Source organism: Pezoporus flaviventris, unplaced genomic scaffold, assembly GCF_033815535.1.
Source record: "Pezoporus flaviventris isolate CSIRO_AGI_PZ_B2104156 unplaced genomic scaffold, CSIRO_AGI_Pfla_v1 ptg000025l, whole genome shotgun sequence".
Lineage (NCBI taxonomy): Eukaryota > Metazoa > Chordata > Aves > Psittaciformes > Psittacidae > Pezoporus > Pezoporus flaviventris.
The window spans coordinates 4,885,554-4,899,309 of NW_026892573.1; the positions used below are offsets into that span (position 1 = coordinate 4,885,554).

A 13,756-nucleotide genomic window follows, 5' to 3' on the forward strand; every position below is an offset into this window, starting at 1 on the left:
CCTGCCATGGGCAGGGACACCTCACACTAAACCGTGTCACCCAAGGCTTTGTCCAACCTGGCCTTGAACACTGCCAGGGATGGAGCATTCACAACTTCCTTGGGCAACCCATTCAGTGCCTCACCACCCTAACAGGAAAGAATTTCCTCCTTATGTCCAATCTAAACAATAGGAACAATAAAGTCATAACGCATCATCTTCTCAAGTCCTGACCCTGCCTAGATACTTTCTAGTTGGGATGTGAATGAAAGCCCATCAGTGGGAAAGGCATCTCTGCAGGCCATAGAAAGGGAAGAAAGAGAAAGATGACAGCTAGCCACAGTCAGAACTCCCTCTGAGTAATCACAGTCCCAAGCTGCTGAGTAGCGCCTCTCCAACTAACACAATCGGGACTCACTAAGCCATTTCTCTCAATGTATATTGTGCTCAGAGTAATTTCTTTCTATCCCTTAAGCAACGCGGACTTGATGGAAAGCAGTTCTAGGGAGATGCCACCTTCTTGGACCACAAAACCAGCCAAAAGGCTGGTCGCTCACATGCTGCCTCCAAAGTCCTTTCACTTCAGATACAGGCTCCTCTGCTCTCTTCTGTCCCACAATAAACATGTTTCTTATACCCCAGGTGCCTCTTCACCTTCTTTTATTTCCTTTGTTTAGTTAATCCTCTCTAACGAACTCCCAAGGAATTAAATAATTAAAAAATATGTCTGAGAATTCATTTGTTGTTTGCCAGCCATCGCTCTGTTCACATATTATATTCCTCTTTCACCTTCCCCCTGTCTTGTCTGTTTACACAAAGCCTTTTTGTGTCAGGTACATTCAGTGAGCAGCAACACACAGCACTATGTGCTCACACAATGGGCTTCTAATCTCAGTTGACCCTTTAACAACCCTTAAATTTAGAGTGCCACAAATACCATCATATAATTTCAGCTAATAGATATCAGTGAGTACCAAGCCTTCCACTTTAATCTGTGGTCCCTATATTTGCTTAAAGGGCTGATTTTTGATAACTGACAGATTGAAGAGTGGAGTACTGCAACCTTGTAGAAAATCTTTGTGTTTATTTGTGAAAGCAATTTTCTAAGAAGGTCCTAGGACTACATATAGAGTTGAAACTATGGGAGTATGCTGCAAGTAGATCACTTTTCTCGGTGGTTAGGCTGTTATAGCTGGGATTCACATCACCCCAAAATTAGGAACATAGTCTGTGGCGATCATTTGTGTTCTTTTCATAGACAGCAAAAAGAGAGATCCTCAGAGGCTGATTCATCTTAGGTGTCAAAGTTTCCCTGCCAGACGGCTCCACAAATCTGCTTTCCAGACAGTTCAGAAAACTGAATTCTTCCCTCAGTAAACACACTCCTTGGAATAGAAAATAACCTGTTCCTGCAGGACCAAATTGTGTTCATTTCTCCTCTTCGCATGAAAACTACAAACCTGAGGTCCATTTGTACTACTGCGATATTTGGATTTCACCTGCCTTTTCAGTTTATCCTGTCTCACATTAAAAAGCTGCTATGAAGATTACCATTGCCTATATTAAATAGAAAATAGGCACAGTAAGAAAGATATCATCTATGAATCATAGATTTTGCAAAATGCTAATACGGTAGGAGTTGTTTTCAGTACTTGTCCATGAGCCCATACACCCAAGTCCATACAAGCTGCCCATTTTGTATATCCGTTTTGTGATACCAGAGAGTTAAGCTGCAAAAGACCCAAGTGCTGGCTTATCCCACTTGAATCAAAAGGAGCTGCATCTTCTAAGGCAATAATTACATTGAATCTGTTTATTAAATTATTTTATCTTTATGGTTGGGTTTCTTATCAGTTTAACATATTTCAGTTCCAGTATCTTCAATTTCTTTCTGCTGGAGACAATTGGCAGGGTACAAAGAGCAAGCAATGCATTTTCACAGATTAAACAGAGAAAGCACAATGAATCATTGCTTTATACAGTCTTTTTTTTTTTTTTTTTTTGAAAGAGAGACAAGAAAGACATTGATTTAAAGAGTAAAGCAATTGGTTTTTCAAGTTTTGATCTCACAGATGAAAACATAAAAGCTCAAGAGAACGGAAAATTCACCAGAATTGATCCAGTGTGACCAGGATCTGCAAAACTTCTGAGAAGTCTTGTAAAACAAAAACCAAGCCCCCCCAAAATTCCAGCCTATCAAATTTAATAATGTCTTCTTTTTTGGGGGGCAAATGAAGGACAAAGTGAAAAAGAAAAAAAGAGGTTTAATTTTTTGTTGTTTGTTTGGTTTTGTGACTTTTTTGTTTGTTTGTTATTTTATTCAGGTTAAAAATAAATTCGACAAAAGAGATTAAATTTATGTAAGAAACTTCCTCAGATATTACAGCTTTGCAGCTGAAATTCACTTACCTTAACCTCCAGTAAAAGGTCCAGATTAGTTTAAATCCTTTTGATTTTTTAAATGGGGTTGGATCAGGTACGTGAATAAGGAGGAGTAGTCCAGTTTCTACGATAGGATGCCTTAGTCTCTGCTTTGTTGTGCTAGCAATTGCTGACCTTCAGGATGTCCTACAACAGCACAACATCTGTTTCCCACACTCTACATGAAGAAGAAGGAAGTAATTCAGTTGTGTAGATCAACAAAACAATTACAAATTAAGACATGAGATGAGCTTTCCAACAAGCTTTTTGTATCCTTAAAAAAAAAAAGTGAGAGAGAGAGAATCAATAATAAAGTCTCCACAAAAGCAAAGCAAAACTGAAATAGCATAGGGTACTCGGCATTAAGGAGGAAATTGTAGATTCTCAAGGTGAGAAATGCTTTTTTTTTCTGTTTTTGTATTGAACAAAAGCAATTGAACAAACCAGAACACTTCTGGCTGTAACTGACAGGGTGGTATTGAAGAGTAGATCTGGATGATTTCCTCTTGGCTGCTGGGCCAAACACTTCAAATACTTCAAAATATTGAAGTGACAGATGAAAGCTTTGCTATCAGGGATACACCAAGATTGTATTTGTTATTTTCCTGGTTTTATAACTTCATTTTCATTTTTGAAATCCAAGACTTTACCTTTCCTTGGTGGAGTAAATATGAAGGGTGGCTATTAAAGTCTGATTTGCTGTGAAGATCAGATTTTACAAAAATGAGATACTTGGCTTGTCCAGCAGTCACTAGACATGGCTTGTGAAAACAGAGCCTCTGGGAACATTTGTAACCTAAGATTAGATGGGAAACGACTGGCAGTGGGAAGACATGAAGCTATTGAGGGGCTCCAGAGGAGGACCACAAAAATGGTCAGAGGAATGGAATACCTCTCCGATGAGAGAAGGCTGAGAGAGCTGGGGTTGTTCACCCGGGAGAAGAGAAGGCTCTGGAGAGATATTATTGCTGCTTTCCAGTTCTTTAAAAGGGCCTATGAGAAAGATAGGGAGAGACTCTTTAGCAGGGCCTATTGTGGTAGGACGAGGAGTGATGGTTTTAAACTAAAAGAGGGGAGATTGAGGCTGGATGTAAGAAAAAAATTCTTCACAATGAGGGGGGTAAAATACTGGCACAGGTTGCTCAGAGAGGTGGTGGATGTGTCATCCCTGGAGACGTTCAAGGCCAGGCTGGATGTGGTTCTGGGCAACATGATCTAGTTGAAGATGCATGTGATGTGACATGGACAGTGGGATTCAGTGCAAGTTCGCCGATGACACCAAGCTGTGTGGTTTGGTTGATACGCTGGAGGGAAGGAATGCCATCCAGAGGGACCTCGACACGCTTGTGAGGTGGGCTGATGCCAACCTCATGAAGTTTAACCATGACAAGTGCAAGGTCCTACACCTGGGTGGGAGCAATCCCAGGCACAGCTACAGGTTGGGCAGAGAAGAGATTCAGAGCAACCCTGCAGAGAAGGACTTGGGGGTGTTGGTCAATGAGAAAATGAACATGAGCCGGCATCAGTGTGCGCTTGAAGCCCAGAAAGCCAACCGTAGCCTGGGCTACATTAAAAGGAGCGTGACCAGCAGGTCAAAGGAGGTGATCCTGCCCCTCTACTCTGCTCTTGCGAGGGCTCACCTGGAGTATTGTGTGCAGTTCTGGTGTCCTCAACAGAAAAAGGACATGGAACTGTTGGAACAAGTCCAGAGAAGGGCCACGAGGATGATCAGGGGACTGGAGCACCTCCTGTATGAAGATAGGCTGAGAAAGTTGGGGCTGTTCATCCTGGAGAAGAGAAGGCTGCGTGGAGACCTCATAGCAGCCTTCCAGTATCTGAAGGGGGCCAATAGGGATGCTGGGGAGGGACTCTTCATTAGGGACTGTAGTGACAGAACAAGGGGTAACGGGTTAAAACTTAAACAGGGGAAGTTTAGATTGGATATAAGGAGGAAATTCTTTCCTGTTAGGGTGGTGAGGCACTGGAATGGGTTGCCCTGGGAGGTTGTGAATGCTCCATCCCTGGCAGTGTTCAAGGCCAGGCTGGACAAAGCCTTGACTGACATGATTTAGTGTGAGGTGTCCTTGCCCGTGGCAGAGGGGTTGGAACTCGATGATCTTAAGGTCCTTTCCAACCCTAACTATTCTATGATTCTATGCTCCTGCCCATTGCAGGGGGGGTTAGACAGAATGACCTTCGAAGGTCCCTTCCAAACCAAACTTTTCTGTGATTCTATGATTCTGGGGACTACTGCTACTACATGTGTGCCTCCAGTGAAACACCCCACTCCAGGCAGAGACCAAAGTATTCAAGACAAGGAGCACCAGCAAAAAATCTGCCACCCCCACAGATTAGGTCAATAACAAACACTGTGCCAAAGAGGAGGCAAAAGTGCAAAATGGTTCTGGCAATAAAATTGATTCTTATTCATCTGAGAAACAGACTGGTTACTCTTACCAGATTAGAATAGGAAAACATTTATTTTTTTATTCTTTAACTAATGCAGAGGGATACTAAATGTCAACAAAGCAGAAAACTTGGGTCGCTGGCTCTAGGCTATCGACGGATGAGGTTGTTAAACCGATGTTTTCAATATAGGATTCTGGGTAAGTCCTTTGAGATATGGTGAATGTCCAAAAGATTGAACAGAGAAGACAGTAAACAAATTTTTCAATATTTACAAGGGATAATGTGCTGAAAATGTAACTATAGGTCTGTCAATTTAATGCTTACCCAGGGCAAAATCTCAGGAAGCCAAAATAGGATGCGCTCAATAAAGAATTAAGGATGAACAGCCTAATTAATACCAGACCTCATGGTCTACTGAAAGATAAAACTTTAAAGACAAATAAGTTGCATTTTTGGTAGGATTACTAGACTGACAAAATGTGTTAAAATAACAAAGTTATATGAGGCCATATATCTTTCTCATTAAAAAAAGAAAAAAAAAGAACTATTCAAACTTCAAAGTCAAGGTAAGCAAATAAAAAAATTAGTAGAGATATTTAAAAAAATTCTAAATGGGAATGATCTTTCAAAAATAACATTTCTGGTAGGCTTATCCAAATGTAGTTCAGGGGAGTTCATGGATGGGGAGGGAAGGCAAGCTTGTGGTTGGCACTGACTGAATGAGAGACAAAGATAGCTTCTAGAGAGAGGCTCAGACAGCAGGAAAATCTGGGCTTTCCTTCTTTTAATTAAAGAGCTAGGTGCAAAGATCAAACAGCTAGGAATAGGGAATGTAGCCTGTAAGGGAAATAAAAACTGAATTAGTGATGGTAAGAAAAAACCCCACCCTTTTTTAATGAGAGCAGACTGGAAAGTGTTCAGATGGGATCCCTAGAATAGTTTGAAATTTAGAAAGCCTTTAATGAGATATTGGAGAAGCCCAAGTGAATTTTCTCTCATCTTCAAGTTTGCATTTCTACCCAGTCACAGCAAATGCTTGCCCTCTACTAACAGTATCAGCATCTGTTGAATGCCTGCCCATGGTCACTGAGACTGAGTTGACTCCTTTAAGGTGAGGACAAGAGAAGGCATTTATTCCAGATAACATGAGACACTTACAGGTTCCTCCTCCACAGCTGAGGGAGGAAAATGAGCAGTTCAGACCTCAGATGCACTTAAGATAGCATTAAGGGTCCTGCAGAGCTATCCATAGTTGCCTAGGGGAGCAAGCAGACAGCAGACAGAGAGGAGAGCTACCATCGGCAGAGCTCAAGAGGGCCAAGACTGGTTGTTGCTAACAAGAAAGGAGAGTGAAGACAGGATCAGCTCTAAGATTTAGACAAAAAGAAATAATTTGAGATAAAACAACTTATTAAAAAATATTTAAAAGTGTAGAAATATTGTAAAAAAGCTGCAAAATAAATTAAAAAAAGAAAGGATGGGAAGCAGTTAAAGTTAATTGGAGTGCAAAAATTTTGGTTTATGTCTGCAGGATGAAGCAATAACTCTTTCTTTGGCTGTGAGCTGAGAATGGAAAATGCAGGCTGGAGATAGCAGAAAATGAAAATAACTATGGATATTGGGAGACCATGGCAGGACAGGTGAGGTTCACAAGCATCTCTGGAGGTCACCTATTTCAATCTCCCTGCTCAGAGCAGGGTTACCTACAGTAGGTTGCTCACTACTGTCCAGTTTGGTTTTGAATATCTTCAAGGATGGGACTCAGCAGCCTCTCTGGGCAGCCTGTGCCAGTGCCTCATAACCCTCACAGTACAAAAAAAAAGGGGGGGTTGTGTGTTTAGACAGAATTTTCTGCATTGTAACTTCTGTCCATTGCCTTTTGTACTCTCAGTGGGCACCAAGAAGAGACTGGCTCCAAATCCTTTACTCCCCCTCTTCCAATATTTACCTACATGGATAAGATTCTTCTGAGTCATATTCTCCAGGCTCAACAGGCACAGCTCTCTCAGTCTGCCCTCCTCCCAAAGATGATTCAGTCCCTTCATCTTCTTGCCCTTTTGCTGAACTCTCTCCAACATGTTCACATCTCGTACTGGGGAACCCAGAACTGGATCCAGCAATCCAGATATGTTTCACCAGTGCGAAGTAGAGGGGAAGGATCACCTCTCACCCCACCACTGGCAATGCTCTTCCCAGTGCCCACCTATACCAAGATAGGAAAGGATGGGACAAGTAGGGGAGTAGGGGACATAGAAATGTGTCAGGAAAACACATCTGCCTCCCAGATAGGAGAGAAAAACAACTGCAAAAGAAAAAAGTTAAGGTGAAGCAGCAAATATCAATAGTATTTTTTCCATTCTTTCTTCAATAAGATAAGCAGAGAGTTTGTTGATGAAGGAGGAAAGAGTGCCAAAGAAAAATCCATGGATTACAGGCACCCAATTCAATTCAGCTGGTGAAGTAGAGCAATTTAACAAGACAGGGGCATGACTGAAGGGAAAGGAGAAGGAATGCTTAACAGAGGGAACAAAAGTTATTTCTGCCAGGAGCAGGACTAGAGAAAATAAATATATGGAAGTGTAAGGGAGTGAGTGCCGTATATGAGGAAGCTGTTAGGAAAGACTACAAAGGGAGTAAGAGTCATGGCATGGGCCACAATAGGAACATTCAGCTCTTGGGCTAGATAAAACCACATGCCTTCTCGCTTCACATGAGTTTCTATTCTTTTGCGTAAAACAGAAGGCCATAACAGCCTAGGTGCTGAGAGCTAACCTAAAGAGCCCAGTAGTTAAGATATTCTCCAACACAGGAGACTGAGATTTGGATTTCCTGAATCAGAGGTGTGAAGTGAACTTAGACGAGTACCATAAAATATAAGTTATGTATTTGAGTCCCTTTCTAGACTTTCTAGCTAGCAATATTCTGCCTCAGTGTCTGAGTAGTGCAGCACATACCAAAAAAAAATACACTTATACCAAATACTATCATATCTAAGGCTTTCTGTAAATCTGAGCTATTTTTAAGAATAAAAGCTGACACGACTGCAAATTGAATGAAGTTGTCCAAATATACAAATATTGAAACAAAATAAGGAGATCCAAGTGCATAAAACTTTTTAATTTACCAGGTAAGTGGTTAAGAAAATTCAGTAAAAGCTACCTGAAAATTGTCAAGTTTGAACTAGGAGTCAGGCAGATATTTTTAAAAGCAGGGACAGTTAAGCCATTGAAACTTTTAGATACATAATAGAGAATCAATCTTGTAAGTCCCTACATGAATATTGCATTTCTTCACAGGGAGGTAGTTTCTGATTTAGGCAGACTACAAAATCTAAATGTAGGAATCTTGCTGTCAATTTATATTGGAATTCAGAATAGCTGATTATAATGCTTTAGTCAGTCTGTTAAAACAATTTTGTCTCCGCAATGAAAAAGCAAAGGGGTTTCCTTTCGTAACTTCCAGCCCCATACCACTCTCTGTTGGAAGGTTTGTTTCTGAAATAGCAAGGAGATCATCAGTGCAGATTACATTGAGAAAACAACAATTTTCAAAACAATAAAAAACCCTCCATTTACTGTTATATAGTAAGAACATCTGGTTTTATGCCACTGCATACTAGGTAATTATTTTGGTTGGTGTAAATTATAACTAGAGGAACTCATTTTATTTGAAAACCTTTGTCAAAATTTTACTCTAACAGGTAGATAGCAAACATACTGAAATATTGGTTGCTAAGTCTTGATAGCCATGAAGCCATTTCCCCAGTCTATCACCAATTCATTTCATTATAGCCCCTTTAAAGAGATGTCAAGCCTTCAAGCTTAAATTTTTGCAGGATGTGTGTGTGGGGAAGTGGTAATTCTGAGATACTGGAAGCTTTCCAACAGGATAAGAACAGCATTTCCCAGACATCCTGCTAACATCAATTTGTGGATGCTATAACTTCTTATCATCTCTGTTGCAGGCCTTGGCTCTTAAACACACTTCCTGGGCCACTGTTCATATAGATTTGTTTGTTCTGTTCAGAAAGATAGGAAAGGAAAAATTCAGATACTTTGCCATTAAAAAGGGCTGGAATAGTTAATGTCTGAAATAGTTTGTAGAGAGCATTTCAAATAACAGATTGAAATGCTGGATAAGTGGAAGCACTTTGAAGATTATGATCAAGCTTCATCTTTGAAGACAACTAGATGAAAGTAGACAAGCTTAATGGAAGAGGTTACTCAGGGTGATTTGCCATTACTGTTCCTGAATGTGGAAGTAGCAGATTAACAAAAAGTTGGGTTTTGGTTTTTAAGTATTTTTTTGTTTGTTTTTTGTGTTTTTTTTTGTTGTTGTTGTTTTTTGTTTTTTTTTTTTGTTTTTGTTTTGTTGTTTGTTTTTTTTTTTTATATCTAGAAACAGCAACATGATCACACTGAATTTTAACTTGTCAGTGACCATTGTGACTTTCCCTCCCACTCAGCCTTTGTTAGCAGGGTCTAGGGTTATCGTACATCAAGTGCAGACAGGCTGCAGGTTCTCTGCTTCAAAAAGACGACCTACAAGTCTTAGTCTCATTAGAATACAACACAAGGATCTGATTAAAGCAAAGAAATTTCCTTTAAAATATATGTGCGTGCATTTACATATATCCCACTCTGCAGATGTTTAGCCCAGCCCTGATAACTACTGAAGGAGGTTGGGTGAGAGAGTCCTTGGAGGGAGATGTGAATTTCATTTCCAAAGCAGCAGTCTGCTAGCACAGCCAAGTACCACCTGCAATACAGTGCCATTGCATAGGTATGTAAAAGTCTCCCCATAGATTTTTCCAAGTGTCAGATACTCTAAAAATGGGTAAACCACAGAGCATTACCAAGATATCCAGTATTTCCTATTAACATCAGCTAGCTAATAGAATAAATGATTTGACCAATTCTTTGAGGGGAAAAAGAGCTCAGGGCAACTGCAGAAAGTCCCAGAGGCAAAAGGAAACGTAGCAACAATCATGGTTCAAAAGAAAATTTCATGTGATCAATCATAAAGTTTCCATATTGCAAGTGTTATGAAAAAACATTGTGTCATGCCTGCACACTGAAAAAAAAATGCTCAGAAAACCTTTAACTTTGCCTAAGATATACTTATAAATGCTGCAACTAATCTCATCTGCATGGTTTATGTAACATGTTGTGCGGATCCTTCATTTCCATTAGAAATATCTTGGTCATGCATCTGACTTTTGGAAATCATTAAAATGTTGTCTCCTGCAGAAACAGATATAAATTAAATTCCATTAGACTAGAGGGACAAAAAAAAAAGTAAGAAACTAAAGCTAACCTTGGAGTAGCTTTCCCCACTCATGTAACAGAGGTTACAAAGGTAAAACAGGCAAAAAGTGAAAAACTGGTATATCGTATCATAGAAGATGTGAGAGAAATTGAATAAATTTCAGTGTTATGTCAAGTTTTATTTCTTTCATGTGTTGTATTTTTTTTAAGAACATATTTGAAAGATCCTGTCTACAATACACACATTTTCTCTTGAATATCTGCTGTTGAATACAATGGTAAAACAATTCCATAAAATCTCCAATAACACAAAACAAAAAAAACACTTCTCCTATCCCAAAAGAAAACCTTCTACCTGCTTTTTTAGTTTGAGTCTCCGAGACAGTTTTGGCTGGATATAGAGTAGTAAGTAAACACAGATATTATTGCAGCTTCTGCAGCCACTGATGTTTGCTTTTTCTGAGATCCCAAAGGCTGGGATAATTACATTCTGCAAGAGGCAAAACAATTTATATAAATCCCCACACACACATTCTCTTATTAAAAATTAAATAGGACTTCCATAATCAGCCACATCAAATATGCGCGAAGAATGACAGCTAGAAAGGAGTCTCTGCAGATTGCTCATGAATTGGGTGTGAAGCTGAAGTCAGGGTAAGAAAAAAAATCACAGTGATAAAAGAGCACTTTCTTGGAGCTTTTACAAGGTCATTTGGTCCAGGCCAGATAAAAGTGAGCATTTCTCCAATACCCTGTAACAAGAGGGAGAAAATAGAATTAAAAATTATCTTTTGCAGCAAAACCAAAAATCAAGGTCAGCTTCTCTAGGATGAAGTCCACGGGAAAATAAAGTCTGCCTTTTCTTCCGACAGGTTTTAGCATTTAATTATGTAAAGCCTTCATGAAGGGATTTCTATTTTTTGGTAAATTTAATTCACAAAATGTCCTATTTGTCTGCAGACATACTAATAACTTCAAAAAACATATTTGTAGCAAGCTGAAATGTATTTTGGAACAACAGTTAAACAACACTTAAAAAAGTACGCACATCCATAATTCTCGTACAGTTCATATGTAAATATATCATTGGTATTGTATATATTGTGGAAAAAAAACAAAGAATGCCCGATTTGAATTCCTCCAGCTGCCTGCAGCTTACAAAACCTAATAGTATTGTGGGCTGAAAAAGATGGCCATTTCTTCCCCTGTGGGGAGCTGCCTCTATCTTTTCATTGTCATATCATTAGTGAATTTGAATTAATTTTTAATAACAGTTTTACTCCTCATAAAACTGAAAAGACAGCTCATGAGAGGCCAACGATATTATTTAGATACCATCTTCAGAATACAACCCTGCTGCAAAAATACTAAAATAACTGTTGAAGCAGAAAACGAGGAAGAAAGTCACAGAACACCTTCATTTGTGGGAGAAGGGTTAAAAACAAAGGCCTTTTTTAGGTTTGATTTTTTAAAAATCCTCTTTATAAAATCCTAGCTCTCAAAAAAAAAAAAGTTATGTCAAAGCCATCTCCTAAGGCAAGAATAATATGTGTCAGTGCCTGAACTTGCTTTCAAAGTCTCCAAGCCTAGAAGCAAGGGCTCTGCAAAAATCTTTATATCAGAACTGGGAATCAGGGTAAGGAATGCCTTTCAGAAAAGATCAAAGGTGCAGTGAAACTTAAGAAAAGGTAATTTGAAAACAGAGGTCCTGATTTCTCTGATTGAATAGTGGTGTTCTACCAACAGCATTCACTGATACGAATAGTCTTTTTGCCAATGGGAAAGAGCATGAAGAATGCAGCACACAAGAGAGTCACACTTTCACTTAAGAAAGTCCACTGAAAGCTTGCAGGATTGCCTCATGCATTTCCAGCCATATTCCTCAGCTGCCCAGATTTATCCGCTCACAGTCCACAATACAGAGAACGTGGCTGTATTGAAGTTTTAGCCTAAATATCAAAGCATCCCTAACAAATGCTTTCCATGCCACGAGCACTTCCACTGACTTGACATACAGGTTCTGCAGTTCTGTATGAAAGAAGGTGTTTCAAAATAGGTATGTGCCATTGCATGGCCCCAAACACAGAGGTGGAAAGCATTTATTTTAAGATCCCTTCTCCTGTTACTTGAAAATTAAGCCGTGTAAGCTGTCATAATGAAATGCCAAATATGAAGCTAAATTAACACCAGCATTGGTACTAAAAATGAACACTCTTACCTTTCTCCTCCTTTATTCCAAGTAGTTTGGGCTCCTGGATAAAGAAAAACAAATGCACTAATACAGTACAATGTACAGTACAATCATGTATTTATGCAAGGAATTACGGTTATCCAGTGGTGTGGAGCTTTCTTGATTATTTGGTACACTTTCCTGTCTTTTGAAACTCCACTTAAAATAACAAGTAAACCCTTCTGCAAGATTCCAGTTCTAGTAATAAATATTTCTTTTTATTTGAACTCAATATGAATAGCATGATGTATCGATTCAGGAGATAAATATATCTTGCTTTTGCTGGTAAAAAAGTCAATCTAGAAATGTTCTAAATATCTTCAGATGCCTCAATCCTTTCTTGTTCTCACAAAATTTGAAAGAGTGAAAAGTTTCCACCATTCGTCTCTGGACTCTACCAATCTCTTTTAGGATAGGATTTTCAAAAGAAAGAGTGATTAAACTCAAAGTCAAGCCAGGCAGTACACATCTGCGTATGCTGTTTGAGTGCTTTGTCAGAGGGAAGTCATTAAACTTAGCTATGGCATGCTTGCACCTACTCGTCTGAGGTCCTTATATTGATGCTGATACTTCTGTGAGTAGTGTATTTACTGCCATCCTTCTGCCAGGAAAGACAAGCACATTACTCTCAGTTGAAAACCCCAAACCAACAAGTTTTATGAAAAAAAATAATAATCTTTTCAACTCAAATTGTACATAGACTAACCAGGTTAAAGTGAAGTTAGCAAACCACATTCTTTGTTAAAACAAACATGACCACTGTAGATTGCACTCTGGAACTTTTTCATATAAATACTCTATTCTCAATACGCCCATGTAAAGTAAAAGATTTTTCTTTGTGTTGGGAAACCAGCATTTTCAGTGCCACTTTATCCATCTAAAAGTTCATTAATGTCTGCATTAAAGATTGGTTGCGTATTGAAAACTGTGGCACGCATCCTGTCCTTGTGATTTCAGGGATCTTTGAGCTATGGCTCTTCACTGTGCAATAGCTGACTTCATGACATGCTCCCTCTCAAAACGGTAGCAAACAGCATAAATCAAGTGCTGGCTGAGGCTCCAAAGAAACATTCTCATGGATCATGCTACAAGAACTAAACCAAGTGTAACCCACAAACCATGTTTATTTTAAATAGTTTTATCCATAAATCATGTTTCCTCAAAACAGATTTATCCAGCATCCATTGAGTTCCTATTCTGCACATGAGAAAGGAAAAGAATAGGGTTTTCTCTCACACTGCACCTGTGTATTCAGGGCACAGTGGCTTCACTCAACAAATATCTAGAATTATGCATCCACTGAAAGAGTAGTCAGCATCCAAAAGAGCATTTCTCATTCTTATGCAACACACCAGGTGTAATGGAGACATGAAAGGAGAAGGTGTCATGTTGCCTACTAGATTCTGGGTTTACTATAACTCAGAGTTTCAACAAGACAATTAGTATTTCA

The 13,756-nt window shown here is 39.2% G+C and overlaps 1 protein-coding gene across 5 annotated transcripts in view; it reads right to left on the bottom strand.

The window, feature by feature from the left end:
• Nucleotides 1–383: 383 nt before the first annotated feature.
• Nucleotides 384–13,756, bottom strand: part of EPSTI1 (epithelial stromal interaction 1) — a 61,862-nt gene continuing 48,489 nt past the window's right edge. Inside the window, exons 11-13 of one of the 5 annotated variants that reach the window (XM_061457296.1) lie at nt 12,295–12,328; nt 2,389–2,674; nt 384–1,536 (exon numbers count right to left, since the gene is read on the bottom strand). The gene's annotated coding sequence lies outside the window, so the exon portion shown is untranslated. Of the gene's footprint in view, nt 1,537–2,266; nt 2,675–9,175; nt 10,053–10,113; nt 10,829–12,294; nt 12,329–13,756 lie in introns of those variants that run through there. The other 4 variants (XM_061457294.1, XM_061457295.1, XM_061457297.1 and 1 more) reach the window with 4 other exon arrangements.